Raw genomic sequence first — 14,978 nt, 5'->3', positions numbered from 1 at the left:
GATTTCATTCAAGAGAGCACAACTGAGGAAGCAATGAAGATGCTTCTGGCACGCTTTCAAGCCTGAGCAATCTGCTGCTTCAAGTAGAATGTGTAACATCAGCATTAATAGATTGTAGGGTAGATAATCATTTTCCCAGCCTCAGCAGCCACGAAAACTGCCTGCAGTTCTAGTCAACAGCCTTTGCCTGCCTCACTATGAGGGGTTTGTTGGTGACCCCTTTTCAAGATTACAGACTGACTTGAGTCTTTAAGCCTAATAAGAGCATAGAATAGTCTCCAATACATTATAGCAAGTTTGCAGCATTTTAAGATTGTGCTCTGACTATATTTCTTCCTACCTGACAGCCACATTAAACTCTCAGTTTAAAGACAGCAAGGTTAAAAAAAAAATGCATGGAAGAAGGGACAAGAGCCACCCCAATTATGTGTTTATATATGTAGATATTCTTAGGAATGGGTTGGAATAAACCAAAGCAGCTTTTGCACTTCAGAAGGCTGAACCATTGTCCCCAGTAAGAAAGAAAGCCGTGTGGTCCACAAGAACCAGAGGGACTGACAGAAGAATCAGCTGAAAGGAAACAAACTGTGGAAACAGACCCTCTACACAAACATTATTATTATTATTTAATATCTTTTTTCTTGTCAAATGTACGTGCCATTATCATATTTCTGCCATAATATGTGCACTCACATATGTTTTCTGCTTTAACCTTAGACTAAAACATAACTTCATGTAGCATCGGGTGCTATATAGACTAGGCAGAAAAGGAAATCATACTGATGATGGTTCCTTTAAGGAAGGGCTAAAAACCATCTGAAAGAAAACTTGAACCCTCCTGACTAACACTCACTTTTAAGTAAAAACAAATCTTAAGAGACAACTCTCCAGACTGACTGCAGCATCACCTTTTGAGCTCCAGCCAGAAGCAGAATTGCAAATACTTACATTAATCCTCTGCATCAGGAATATTCATTGGAATAAGGACAAAAAGGATGAGCATGATTTCACCCCAGAAGCCAATGGGAGTTTTGCCAGTAATTTCTTTGAAAATGCTAGGGGCAGAAAGAAAATCTAAAATATCAAAGATCTTACAACCTATATTTCTTGAAATTCATTCCTAGTAAGACATCAGCAGCTAATTGTTCATGGCATTGACACTGCTGGTTATCACAGTATCATGGCTGTGCAAAACTTAACACAATACTGATCTAAAGCCTTCTCATTTTGCTTACTCAGCAGCAACAACCACGCCAGAAAAACACTGGATGATTTCCCATTCTTCACCACGGGAATTTCTACCTTTGATTCTTAATCTGAATAATTCAAGTAGTTCCCAGTGGATTAGTGTCACACTGCTCTTTTACAGAACTGATGCTACACTTTTGCATTTGCTGCTTCCAGCATTTGAGGCTGGTGATACCCATCAATGTTAAGATCATCTCTCTTATGCTACGCATTTCTATGAGCTTCAAAAATCAAAAGAAATGCTGGAATACCATGGAATGAAAGCAGAAAATCAATCCCTAGTTAGGCACAGGTATAACAGAACTCTGCCCCAATTTATTTATCAAAGTTGTTACCACACTACCTAAATTCCTTTACATTGCATTTTCCCCTAGGTTAGACAAGCCTTGTCCTTCTATTTCTTCTACCTCCAACAAAACAATGGCACTGATTTGGAACTAACAGGCTGATTTCTGCAAAAAGTAAGGCAAATACAGAAAAAGTGCTTTTAAAGCATTGGCTTAATCTTGTTCCTAGTGGCCAATATGGTAATTCTACTTTCTAGAAGAGCTATGATATGAATTTCATTGACTGTATTGTATTTATCAAGAAAACAAAGTTTATATTGATGGAAGTTTTTCTTTGAGCTCTGTAACAAATAGACTTAGATTGTCCCATCTAGCAATTGTATCATTTGTAGGCATCCTCTATTTGGCAAGACGGCAGCAAAAAATAAATGAACAGATGTCATTATGTCCCAAAAAGTTTTAAAGTAGATCCAACAGATAATATGAACACAATTTTTTTTCTCATGGACTTAGTTTTAATACTCATATTTGCTAGAAATGATTGAATATCAGACAACTAAGCTGAATCAAATACATAGTTCCCCAACTATTTCTTGAACATAGAAAATTTGATTAAGCACCTTTTTCCTGTTATTTCTCCTACAGTGATCCGAAGGTTGCAGTTTTCCCTGAGCTGTTCATTATGGGTTGTTTACTGACACACAAGGGCTCACTTCCAACACAGAAAGCAAAACTACCCAAATTAATCCTTGGTCCTTTTGCAATATTATCTCCAGCATCTGCATACCTGGCACAGAGTGTCAGTAGAGGAGATATAGTCTGGAGGGACTGATACCATTCCATTTGCCTGTGAAGAGCAAAGCCCCAGCTGAGAAGATACATGAACATGAAATATAATTTGTGAAAGGTAGAGCAAAGATATTAGAACCTCAGAAAGTGACTGAATTGTTTTCCTTCAGTTCGGTCCTATTTAGAGAGCTGGACCTGAAGGATTCAGCTGTGTATTTCTTCACCTAGTCTTACTGTAAACAAAGAGGATGTTTTCCTCTCCTATTTTAACTGGAACCCAAAATATTACTTTCAGTGATAGTGCAAAGTGAGCAAAGGTAGTGCTAGCAGAATTAATTGTTCTGCCTTCTCCACAGAGAAATTTCCAGAATTTTGTATTTTATTCCTTTCATCATAGTTTGATTTTTTTCATAATTTTTGTGTATTTTATTCTCTCCAATGAATCTATTTTCGAGTTTCTTCTTCAAACTTTTCATCATGAGAAAGGCTACTTTATTCTGCAGCTTTATCCCCAACAAAATGATCTTGAGTCAAAAGAGCAAACAAAGGAGTTCAGAATGACTTCCTTATACCAGCAAAATATTAAGGTACATGCGAAGATGCAAGCTTATAAATGCTTTCATTAACCAAAAATTATGTACGAATAAGTTTAAGAACAGATATTACCATTATTACTGAACAATCTCAGGAAAACTGAGATTATATATAATATATATATATATACACACACACACATATATCCTAAATACTATAACAGAGATTTATTTTTTCCAGTCCCTATTTTGCTTACAGAAAGAGCGATGGAATAGAACAGCCTGCTCTTTGGTATATCTGAACTCTTGAGTTTCCTGCCTTCAGCTTTTTAACACATCCTTGCTATGGAGATCATGAAAGCAATAGGGAAAATACCAACCATGTTTTCAGATAAAACCTTTGTATTTTCCATCAAGAAGCAGTGAAGTTCAAAATTAATTCTTAATTAAATTTTAGGCTATGTTGAGAGAGGTCAAGTATACTATTACCATTACGAACATCAGTGTTTTTGTTCAGCTAGAAAGCTACAAATCTTTTTCAGTCATCTTTACTTGCATTTTGCAAGCTATTAATGAATCATTTTGTCATGTGTAGAGTATTATCCATCTGAGGACCATTATTTCATGAAAAGACATTAAAATGTGCTCTCATTACAGACACGGTGATTATTATAAATCCTTATTTTCAGGTTTTAGCATAGAAACTCACTTTAGCAGATACAGTTTATTAAAACATGCAGCAGCCAAAGGTCTGTCTAGAACTACAAAATGTAATCATATAATGACAGTACTGGAATATGAGTAAAATAAAGTCCATTTTCAGATCCTTTTGATAATTTTGCATCGCATGAGATGCATACCTTAAAAGCCCTCGCATATTAAAGACAGTTTGTACTTAAAGAATCATTTTTCTTTAGGGGTACCCAGTTTTTTCAGTGAGCTTGTGAAAGAACTCTTCGTTGTCTCTTTGGATTCATCAATAATCACTTGAAGAGACCAACTTGACCAATACATGTAATAGGAGGCTGCAAGTAGTGCCTCTTTCCTTCTTCACAATCTTGGACTCACTTGCGGTGCCCACAGCTCCTATCTCAGTCTTCACCAATGTACATAATCCCACAATACCTCCAGAGATGAAAAGATCATCCTATCAATGGGGCAGCGAAGCACTGACTTTAGGAAAAATTCCTAAATTTCAATCCCAAATTAATTTTAAATCCATTGCCCTGTGACTAAAATCACAACCCTGGGGCTGCTTGTGTGGGGATGAGTGCCTGTAAGCAGAAGTATTTTCTGGGGACAAGAAACTATGGATCAAGAGAGAGAACTCTGGCTATTCCTCTGAAGAAAGCTTTCAAACTCTCAGGCTTCCTTCACAGCTGCTTCCCCTCTCCACCACGTTCTCACAAGCAGTGCAGTACTAAATTGCCACCTTGACCTGGATGCAGATATGGGCCATATGTTGGCAATGCTACTCATATTCTATCTTTGCAGGTCATCTTTAAAAGGTGTGTAAAAGTGTACTGAAGTTGAGTGTTAAAAATTAGTAGTATTTAAAGTATTTTTATATTCATAAGGACACTGACCGCTAGATCCTCTAGGGTACTTTCCTAAGTTATGTAGGAAAAAAATAATATGCTTTCACAAAGCATAAATTGTTTTTTAGGACTTCTGTGTGTCTGCCTTTGAAATCACTGCAAAGAGCACAAGCAAGCTACTGAAACTAGCAGCCCTTTCATTTTTTTTCTGCACCTGTCTAAAATACAGGAACAGCAAGCAATATTATCTCATTTAGAGAGCTCAGAAATCTCAATCTATTTAATACTTATCTTGAAACTCTGAAATATATGTTTCAAAAACATAGAGCAGCCACTAATTTCTGCATTACCTAAATTATTCCCTGATTCTAGATACATCCTTCCAGCACTTTGACCTTTCTCTACCCTATGCAGTAACCCCAAAAGCAAAGGAGTTGTACATACGCTGCTACTCAGAAAGTGTGATGTGACTTGAAAACCTAATCCCACCTGCAACTGAGCTTAAACACTGGGTGATACACAGTGAAAACTTCAGCTAAAAGGTACTGCAGAAATACCTTCTAATTAGTAAAATGGAAAGTCCATCAAAATAGTAATGAGATGGAACAGAAAACAGTCAGGTGCTTTAGCTTATAGCTGTCATATCTACAAAAATACAATTTGAATGCTTCTGTTTCTTTCTTGGCATTCCACAACCCCAGAACTTTTCCTCATACTAGGCATGATGCTTTGTATTTATGTATTTATTGTAATGTAATAAGAAAGTCTTTGACTAAAAGTGAGCTGATTCTTCTTCTAGCAATTCAGTAGGGTGACTCCCATACTAAAAATTGTTCTTCGATATGATCCAAAACAACATCCTACAAAGCATTCAGTATTTACCCAAATTTATAACAAACAAACATGCATAACTCACTTCCATTATCTTTTGAAGTAATGTACAAAACTATGCCAAAATATTTGCATATCCCCCCCCCCCTTTTTTTTTTTGGCCAGGATAACAGGACCTTGACTCTATGTGTATGCTTACTACAGTACTTGAAACAATTATATTTACACACAGTTTTTTCCTAGTGGGCAAACTGAAGCTTATATAGGATATGGTTTGAGTGTGTTTTTTTTCCCACCTCCTCTGAGACTTTAGATTACAGTATTTGCCAAGGTAATCAAAAGCTAGTCAACACTGACAAATTAGAAATGCAATTATCCCAGTGGAAAAATTGTGAAACATTACAGTAAAAATCTGCCTTTCATTTTCCTCAGAACATGTACAGCAGAATAATCATTCAGTTTATAGCTCAATCCTCTGATATTCATGAATTTGTTAATATGTGAAGGTATTTAGACTCTTAAGAGACCAGTAAGGATGTATGACTATAGCAGAGATCACAAATCAGGAATTGTAGGTGTTGCGTGAAATGTGAATTAGAATGTTTGTTTTCAAAAGGTCGGCTTGTTTTATTCAACCAAGAGCCATGGAAGTCTGTGCATACAACCACTGAGCATTTAAGACAGGAAAAGATAAAGAGTTTACATGACAGGAAAGTAAGTACCCCACAGCTGTATGCAGAAACTTAGAGATTTACAAAGAACACTTAGATAATGAATACACTTACTTGTATTGTATGTCTTTAAAACACACACACACACACACAGTCCCTCCTTAACTTTTAAGTAAACCCCAGAAGATAACATTTTCCTCATTAACTGCCAGTCCTCCATTCAGTTCTGTCTGATGCAAGAACTGATAAGACTGTTCACCCCTAACATCTTGATGGATTGTACGTGTCCTTCTCCATACAAACAGCACCAATACGCCTAATCTGAAGGTAACCATGCAAGTTAGTGCAACTGCAGTGGCTGCTATGATCTTCACCAAAAGTTAAAAAAAAAAAAAAAAGAAATCTCACTCCGAAGAAAGATACAAAAATCAAACCAATTAGCAATATTAGGTTAGTTTAGGGCCACTGTGGTATCTGGATTGCAGGCACCACACAAACTCACTGAGAAGAAAAGACAGAAGGATGATCTCAGATGAGATTTAGCAAAGAGTACAAGCAGAGACCAGAGTGAGTAAAGTTTTGTGACCTGAAGACAGCTATTTTTAGCCAACCTTGCTCTTTTTAATAAGTGGAAACTGAAAAAAAAAAAGTGTGCAAATCTGACAGTATCTGAGATCAGGGTGCTCACAGTGAGGCCAGTCACTTTGAGCAAAGCAAACTCCAAGTTGATGCTTTTTGATACAATTCAACAGCATGTACTTTAAGGACAACAGCCAGTTGAATCCTGTCATTTCAGATCTGTAAGAAGGTCTGTAAGTACAAAAGGTGCCCATGCAAATTTATTTTGATGCACAGATAAAAGCAGAAAATGATGTGTGGTTATTCTTATATATATAAACTACACAAAAAATATGACTCCATCTGCTTGCCATCAAGAGAAGACTTACTTGTTTTGAGACCTAAAAATATCTTATTTGCACAGTGAAGTATTCTCAGTCTCTGGAATGAAACATTTTAAATTGTTTTATCTGCTTTTTAAAAAAGTCAGGTACTGACTTTTAACTATTCCCATGTCCTTCTCCCCATCCTAATTTTTGCTCTTATGGACACACAATGTCACAGAGAACCAATACATTCAAAACATTTCAGCTGAAACAAACCTTTGTAGTATCAGTCACAAAAGCACAAAAAACACAGTCACAGAAATGAAGTAAAAAGAAGGAGATGAATAATCCCTGACTGGTCTCATCTAATAGCTCAAAATCATGCACATTCAGAACTGACTGCTCAGTTTTCTGTTCCTGTGCTTGGTCTCTGTGAGACAAGGATTTCCCGTGAGGAGCAGCAGTCACCAGAGCACGGAGCTGCGCATCTCAGATGCTTCATAGTCTCCCACACTGTTTGGCCAGTCCCAGAAGAGGTGGGCTGGAGGGATAAGCAGTCCTTTTGGGTTGATTCAGCTATTTCTTTCCCTGGAAGTATTCCTTAATGGTTTAAGGAAAAATAGTGACCTACATCTTTAGTTCCTCTGGCTTATGAATCTAGCTTAAAAATGTTTCTGTTTAAACTATTCAATAAATTCACAAACAGCTTGAGGGAACTGAAACTATGTTTTATAATAAAGTATTATCTGGGAGAAAAAAAAAAACTGCCAGCAATAAGCCTGAGAATCTATTTCAAAATAATCTTTTGTCTGTTTTGCTTCCTTTTGTGAGTTGCCATCATGTATAAACCCTGTTACATTTGAATTCAATGCCAGTGGTAGCATACACTAGGAGATGCTATTAACTGCTGGAGATCAGTTGTTAGATACACACACACAAATACACACCCTTATGGAAAGATAGTCCTTGACAGAAAAGTTGTTAAATCTACCATTTCAAAGTGTTAGGGATTTCCAATCAAACAGAGTGTAGATTTGACCTGTCCTACTTTAAGGAAAAAGACCCATCACCATTTATCTGACAGCTTTGTGTATTTATCAAAGAATTTATCTCATTACATTCAAACAGAACCAAAACTAGATGAACAGACAGACCATGGCTTCCTTCTGCTTCAAATATATCCCATCTATTGGCACTTTTTGCCCCCAAAATAGCCAATGCACATTCACTGAAATCTTACTGTTCACTGAAATCTTACTGTTGATTATAATAGCCATTGTATCAAGCCTATTGGTAGGAGAACAAGGCTTTTTAATTTAAAAAACTTACTGCTAGTATATTTTACTTCCACAGAAACAGCCGTTTTTCCTTCATGTTTTCAGAGACTGTGACCAGTCACAGGCAGAAACACAGTATCACCATCCTGATAGGAATAGTAAAATCAAACCCTTTTCTCTATACAGAGTCTCTAACAAATACATTTAGCTAAAGAAAAAAAATCAACCAACTGTAATGAATTTTTATCACACAGCAGCTGTTCAAATAAAGCAAAGCAAATTTGGCTTAATAGCTACTTGATGAGCATACACTGACCTACCAGAGACCAAAGCAAAATCATAGCAGTGCTGTGTATTCTGTCATGCAGTAAGGTCATGAATATATTAAAGACATTTAAAAAAAAAAAAAAGCATTAATATTTCACTTTCAGTCCTGCTAAACTATGCTGGACATTTAGATAATTAACATAACAGTGTATACAGTTTTGTCAGCTTGAAGAATTGATCTGATGACATATGGGCACTTTAGGCTGTGCCCATAACTGGAACACTACAGCTTTATTAAGGGAAACTCTGTTAAAACTCAATTTCTAAGAGTAAAATTAAAAGATTTGGGGGTGTATTATTTTACCTTGTAAGCACTGATCTAAATGTAAAATATCCAGAGTACTCTTTTCTGTCGAGTTACGGCAATCCTTTTGTACAAGATGACACAAAGAAGCTCACGTAACATCAGGAGAACAAAGCTCCTGATGAAGTAATTTCCTAGCAAAGCATCGCTGATGAAATAGCAGTCACCCTCTGAATTACTCTCTCACACAATGGATACAAAACTTCTGTAGCAAAAGCAGAAACTGGACTGAGTATATTTTCAGCCCATTTATATGGCTCTAAATCTGATATTTTAGTATAGTCACTTTTTTTTTTCCTTTTTAAAGAGAAATCCTTCTAACCTCTGTTCATAGGAGTGTTGCAAGACTTCACATTTCAGCAGGTCAAATCCATAACGTGCTGTGAGGTCAAAGACTCAGAACTAGGAGCAAATGGAGACCTGGCTCTTCTCTGCTAGACCATTACATATGGCTACAATCAAATACTGTGAAAAACATCCTATCATCTCATCTACTGAGCTACAAATGAACTTTGAACACTCACCTGTGGAGCCATGGGAAAGGCACCTGCCTTTAATTTCTCAGTTTCCCCTACACAAAGGCTGACCTGCAGTAGGTGGCCCTAGCAGCCCCAGCTAGCTTGAGTGATCTCAGGCCAGCCTCAGTTTACCTTTCAGCTCCAAGGACTACTCACTCAGCCATATTCTAAGGAATTCTTTGCCTGATTACAAGGGGAACCACATTTTTCCTAAAGTGGGAAGGACTCACTATCACATCCCACGGTTTCCCTCTTAACACACCCTTGCATTCTGCAACACTTAACAGAAAAACATGAAAATTAGAGTGATTGCGCAGTCAGCATGGGCTATACTGCACCAATATCATCTCCTCCTGTGTCTCTAGTTCTGAAAGTGGATACCTCTCCCATAGCTCTTCTCACTTCAGAGTACATTGCATAACCCTATCACCCTCCTGGAGTTCTCCCCCTGCCTTCAACTTTCCACCCTCTCCTTTATTTTTAAATAGAGAACACCCCTCCTTTCTCCCAGCTGATATGATAACTGAATAGGACTGATTGAACGTGGTTATGTCCCTACTGTGTTTTATTAGGGGCTCACAAAACATAAGGACACAGCGATTTGTGCTATTAACATGGAGAAAAACAGTGGAACACCCTCTTCCTTTGAGAAGCAAATTGAGAGTGTTCAGCTGGAAGCTCTTGTAATTTCAATGCATTCCTTATCTGCCTTTGTCCACAGTTGCTGACGAGAGCTCAACTATTGCATCCATCCCAGCAAATTACAGGACTTTAATCAAGTGGCTGTGTGATATGTTTGGTGACAGCAGATTTAGTTACCCTGCTGTGATAAAGAGTTGATCAATGTACTATTATTCTTTCCTTTATTGTCTTTTCTTTCTTCCCAGCAACCATAATACTACAGTATCACAGACAAGATTTCCACACTTGAGAACTTGCCACCCATTTCTAAATTCAAAGGCAGTATTTCCTGCTTCGGCATCAAAGGCATTTGTTACATCTTAAAATTCATTATTTTCTTGCAATCCTTTTATTTGCACAAAACCAAATTGTTACTGCATTGAACTTTGCATATTGGCCACCATTATTTGGAGATTTTTTTATTTTTTTTAAGCAGCTGAAAACAACTTTTTTTCTACAATAATCAAATAATTCCTGCTCTGTGATCTTCCAGAAAAGAAGAAACCAAAATATCCTTCTAGTCTTTTGTCTCACTGCTTTCCAGCAGTGATCAGTCTGGTTCTTAGTCTAAGATCAAGCTGACCTCTTATACTTCAGTCAAACAGCCATTGTACCATCTTTCCCAGCAAAACTGGGATTAGATTGGGTTTACTGCAGGCTACAGCTATCCAAAAATCAAGCTTCTACCAGCCTTCTATGTAAGCCTCAGGTACAAACACTTCGCAAATTGTTGCACAGATAGTTATTGGTAATTACTAGCTTTCATTAAGGGTGTTGTGTTGGGTTTTTGTTTGTTTGTTTGTTTTTAACTTTAAGGACTTAATAAAAAAGAAAATGAACACTTTTTTTCCATTTCTGCCAGAACACAAAATCTCCTTGAACAGAAAATTCATCACCATGGACATTGCATTGGGTCACCAGTGTTTAGGTGTCATGGAACCTTTGCTGTAGTCAACACAAACTTATAGTCATGTTGTCAAAAACGTTTGTACTAGAAATGGAATAGCAATATTTTTCTGTAATTGGAGATTATTTGAAAGGATTATAGAATGAGATAAGATATCCAGACGCACCAGATACCTGGTATATGTGAAGTATGACTTTCTTGGACCCATTTAACATCTCTGCTTTTGACTTTGGATTTACTGTGTAGAACATGCCACTAGCCCTTGATGCTTTTGTTCATATTTTGTCAGCTACATAAAACAATATGACTTCTGTTCAGTGAACAGCTCAAACACATTTTTGGTGAGCTTGTATAAACATGTTCAAAAATACATTTTCTACATACTTTCCCTTTTCAAAAATTGTTCAAGGAAGTTGAAGATTTTGGCTTAAAAATGCCTTGCACAATGTTCAGTGATGCTACTAGCAAGTCACTTTGTTCCACATTCCACTTAGGAAATACTCTCTTTGGCTGTAAAATGCCATCACATATTCAAGAGAACAAGAAGACAGGGCAGCATTTCCTGGGTTGTTAGTTGTGGGGGAGGTTGTTGAAGGTCTCCTATCCCAATTCACTTTGGGTAATTACAAGAGTGAAACCTTTTGGAGTAAAAGGGCAGATTTCAAATTAAAGATGAGTCTGTGCCATCTGTAGAGCTTGCCCTGCTATTCAGTGTGCTATTACATATAAAAAAAAATGTGTATTAAATTTAACTTTACATTTAAAACATAATTGAAGGATCAGGAAAGCAAAACTCCCCTTCAAGCTTTTTGCTTTTACTGCCATTATCTGTCTTACTAAGCAATGTCTTTATCATGATGTCATTTCTTGTAAGGTAGTAATTGCAAAAAATGCAGAAATCATTCATCTACAGTAGAAGTTTGGAATGGGCACTTAACATTGGAACCTACCTTTACATTTTGATTATAAAAGAAAATGGCCCATATGGCACAAATATCTTCAAGTGAAATGGGAGTTCATGAATTTATAGCAAATGTGATAAGGGTAAAAAGATCTCAAGAGGAAATGCTGTGATAATGGTCTTTTAATAGACCTGAGAGAAGAAACAGATAACTCTTACCACAGCTGAGCAAATAAAGACACAAATCAATGAGAGAAGTTGCCAGTTAAACAGAAAAGAATCCAGAACAAAGCTCATATAATAAAGTGATCTGCCTTCAAGTGTAAGTTAAAAAGCAAAATTCTCTTAGTGAGACAAACCTATGAACACTAAAGAAAAATAAGAAAGAATACATCTGCGTTAGCGGATGTTAAGAGCTTTTAATTTGCTTAATGACTGAAAGTGCAGAGTACAGTTCACACAAGCAGCTTGGATGAAATATATACATAATACATATTTTAAATCAATGTAATGTTCTTTACCTACTATGAAATGACTTCAGTGTATGCAAAATTCAAATCTGTGTTCATCAGGGTATTAAAATATCCATTTCTTAAGGAGATAACCTGTGGTTTCAATTACTAAGTGGTAAAAATACTTCTGAACTCATGGTCTGTGTTATTGGTTCTGGAGCCACACATTTAATTTTCTGGTGCAGGCCTACTCTAGGGAAAGAAATGAACTTCTGAATGGATTCAACTGTAAGGACTAAAACTTCATTTTTAATTAGCTTGAAAGCCTACAAACTGTTATTCAGAGTTCTCAGTTCGTTTCTCCAATAGCTTTAACACAGACCACCTGTTTCTATATTATCAGCAATTCTGAATCCTTCTTCCTGTGCATCATCTTTAGCACTCAACAGTTGAAGTCAATGCTCTTCAGTGGCATATGTAAGATCTTTGTAACTTGACTCCTACAGTCAAGCATACTTTTAAAATACAATCTGGATACTAGGATACTATTTAATGGAATTGCTATATGTGAAACAGAGCTAACAACATCGTTGTTTTCTCTGACATTAGTTTGACTTCATAAGTATGTTACCTGTCGTGCCATACACACGAGTGAAAACATAATACCACAGATCAAAAGAATTTTATCACTAGCTTGTGTAAAATTGCTAATGCAAACACTTCTTGATGGCATGAGTACACCATAAGTAACAAAAGAAAAGCTCAAACACAATGCAATACACCCCCAAATCCCAAAACAAGTGTCCAAACAAATCATTCTAATGTGAGCATTCGTGAACTATTTCTCTGTCTAAATTCATAGAATGTGTGCAAAATATGCATTTTTTTCTGTAATGAATCTCTAGAAGACAACACACTAGCTGATATATGCGTACACCTACTGCAGATATCTACTCCAACGTCTTCTGCACTGCACTGGTGAATCCACTTATGTTCTATAAAAATATTTTCCTTTGAAAGCTATGATTGTCAAAGATTAAATCCTCATCTTCCAGTAAGGTGAGGCAGAAACTTGAACCTTCTACTGTGGAATATGGACGTGTTTTGTAGCATTAAAAAAAAAAAAAACTCTTTTTATTATTCTCTTTTCTGTATTATTTATGCAGTAGTAGGCAATGGCTTTGCCATACACACAAAATAGGTGGGAAGACTTCAGAAACCAGACAGAGCTGTACCTAGTCATCTGTCACAAGAAGGCAGGTAAAAATCCCAGTCAGGTTAGCCACTTTAACTTCTCTTTTGCCGTAGCAGAATGGGAGAAGGAGGGCACTAGAGCCTGTTTAGGACTAGGCAGAGCTCTTGGAGAAAGGAAACAGCATAGACCTTTCCGATCAAATTCTGTTGTTTGTTGTTGTTTTGGTTTGGTTTTGCTTTTCCTCTAAGCAGCATAACATTCAACAAACCACATCATAAGAGAAAATGAAAGACTTCTCCACATTTTAAATCGGTATTGCTATGGCCAGGTTTATCACACAGCACACATGAACGTAAGTAAGATGCTATTGAGTACATGCAAATGTAAATTAAACTAATGAATGCAATTGAATTAACAGCTGCTCCCCGCCTCTACATACATAAAAAAGGTAACCAATTTTGTTTAATAAATTATTCATTTTCAATTATTCTCTTGCATCCAACTGTTCAGGAGCATGGTATTGTTTGCGATTGTGTCTTGACTCATGTTTTGTTTTCCACCTTCCTAACCTTTCTCTTCCCCGTTTTTCTCAACAGCCACACTATACAACTCCAAAGCAGATTTATGAACTTTTGGAGAGAAGGGTGAAAAAAAGGTGAAGTTTTCTGTTCCATGATCAACACAAACCGCAGGTCCTGAAAAAATAAAGCCCAATGAGAGAATCTCTGAAATGAAATGCAGCTGCAATATAATGGCCAGGAAAAGGAATTAAGAGTTATTGCAGAAAAATCCCTAAAAACCCTCATCAGAATGAGACACAGCACCAGTGAGGAAGGCCTTTGGGTTACACTAGCAGTGGCAGCTGAACCAGATGAATACAAAAATTCTATTTATTTTTTTAACTAGGATTGCACCAGAATACTGTGGTGTTGCTAATCAGAAGATGATAATCTTTTCTCAATTATCTACGAAGTAAAATCATACTGCTCAAGCTTGCTGCCAGGTTTGCAGGGCCTTGCACCAGCCGTTCCGCAGGAGGTTGGTCTGGGGGGCAGCCCTGGTCACCCTGCCACTGCCAGCCAGAGACCTACAGCAGTGCACAGAGCCCCACTGCAGCCTTCTTCTGGCAGTAAAACCTGCTGGGAACGCCATAACGCTCTTGGCGTGAATCTGAAACTGCCTTTTCCAGAGAAAAACTCGCCAAACACGTCAGCTTCTAAATGTGTCTTTAACCCAGGTCTTTCAGTGGTTGATGGAATTTGGCTTTGCCCTCTGCCCTTCCAATGAAACCCAACTCCGTGCACACACTGTGCGCCGTGCCAGAACCAAGCCCAGTGCTGAGCCGCATCTCCGGGCTGCCTAGGTAGAGTTTTGAACTGCGTTACACCAGAGACACAAAAAACCTACAGTTTTAGGGAAGACAGCTGAAAATGACAGATTAACCTAAACAAAAGCAAGCTTTCATCTGAACTGCTGAAATCAAAAATCAAGTTACAGATCTAATGATTCATAATGTTTTGGGGGCAACATTTTCAGCATCATCTGAAAAGAAACACAGAAGCATAGAAGACACTTCTGAAGCACCCATTAACCTTTCTTTTTGCTCAAGAAAGCATGTTTGTTTGTTGGTTAAAG

The 14,978-nt window shown here is 37.2% G+C and overlaps 1 protein-coding gene across 7 annotated transcripts in view; it reads right to left on the bottom strand.

Annotated features, from left to right (window-relative positions):
- Positions 1–14,978, bottom strand: part of LOC308176799 (uncharacterized protein) — a 521,877-nt gene that overhangs the window by 331,471 nt on the left and 175,428 nt on the right. Inside the window, exon 1 of one of the 7 annotated variants that reach the window (XM_080553001.1) lies at positions 9,214–9,720. The exons of the other annotated variants lie outside the window; for them this stretch is intronic. The gene's annotated coding sequence lies outside the window, so the exon portion shown is untranslated. Of the gene's footprint in view, positions 1–9,213; positions 9,721–14,978 lie in introns of those variants that run through there. 7 annotated transcript variants of the gene reach the window in all.

Source organism: Anser brachyrhynchus (genome assembly GCF_964034855.1).
Source record: "Anser brachyrhynchus genome assembly, chromosome: 12".
In the NCBI taxonomy this organism is placed as follows: Eukaryota; Metazoa; Chordata; class Aves; order Anseriformes; family Anatidae; genus Anser; species Anser brachyrhynchus.
This window is presented reverse-complemented; position numbering and strand designations above follow the sequence as displayed.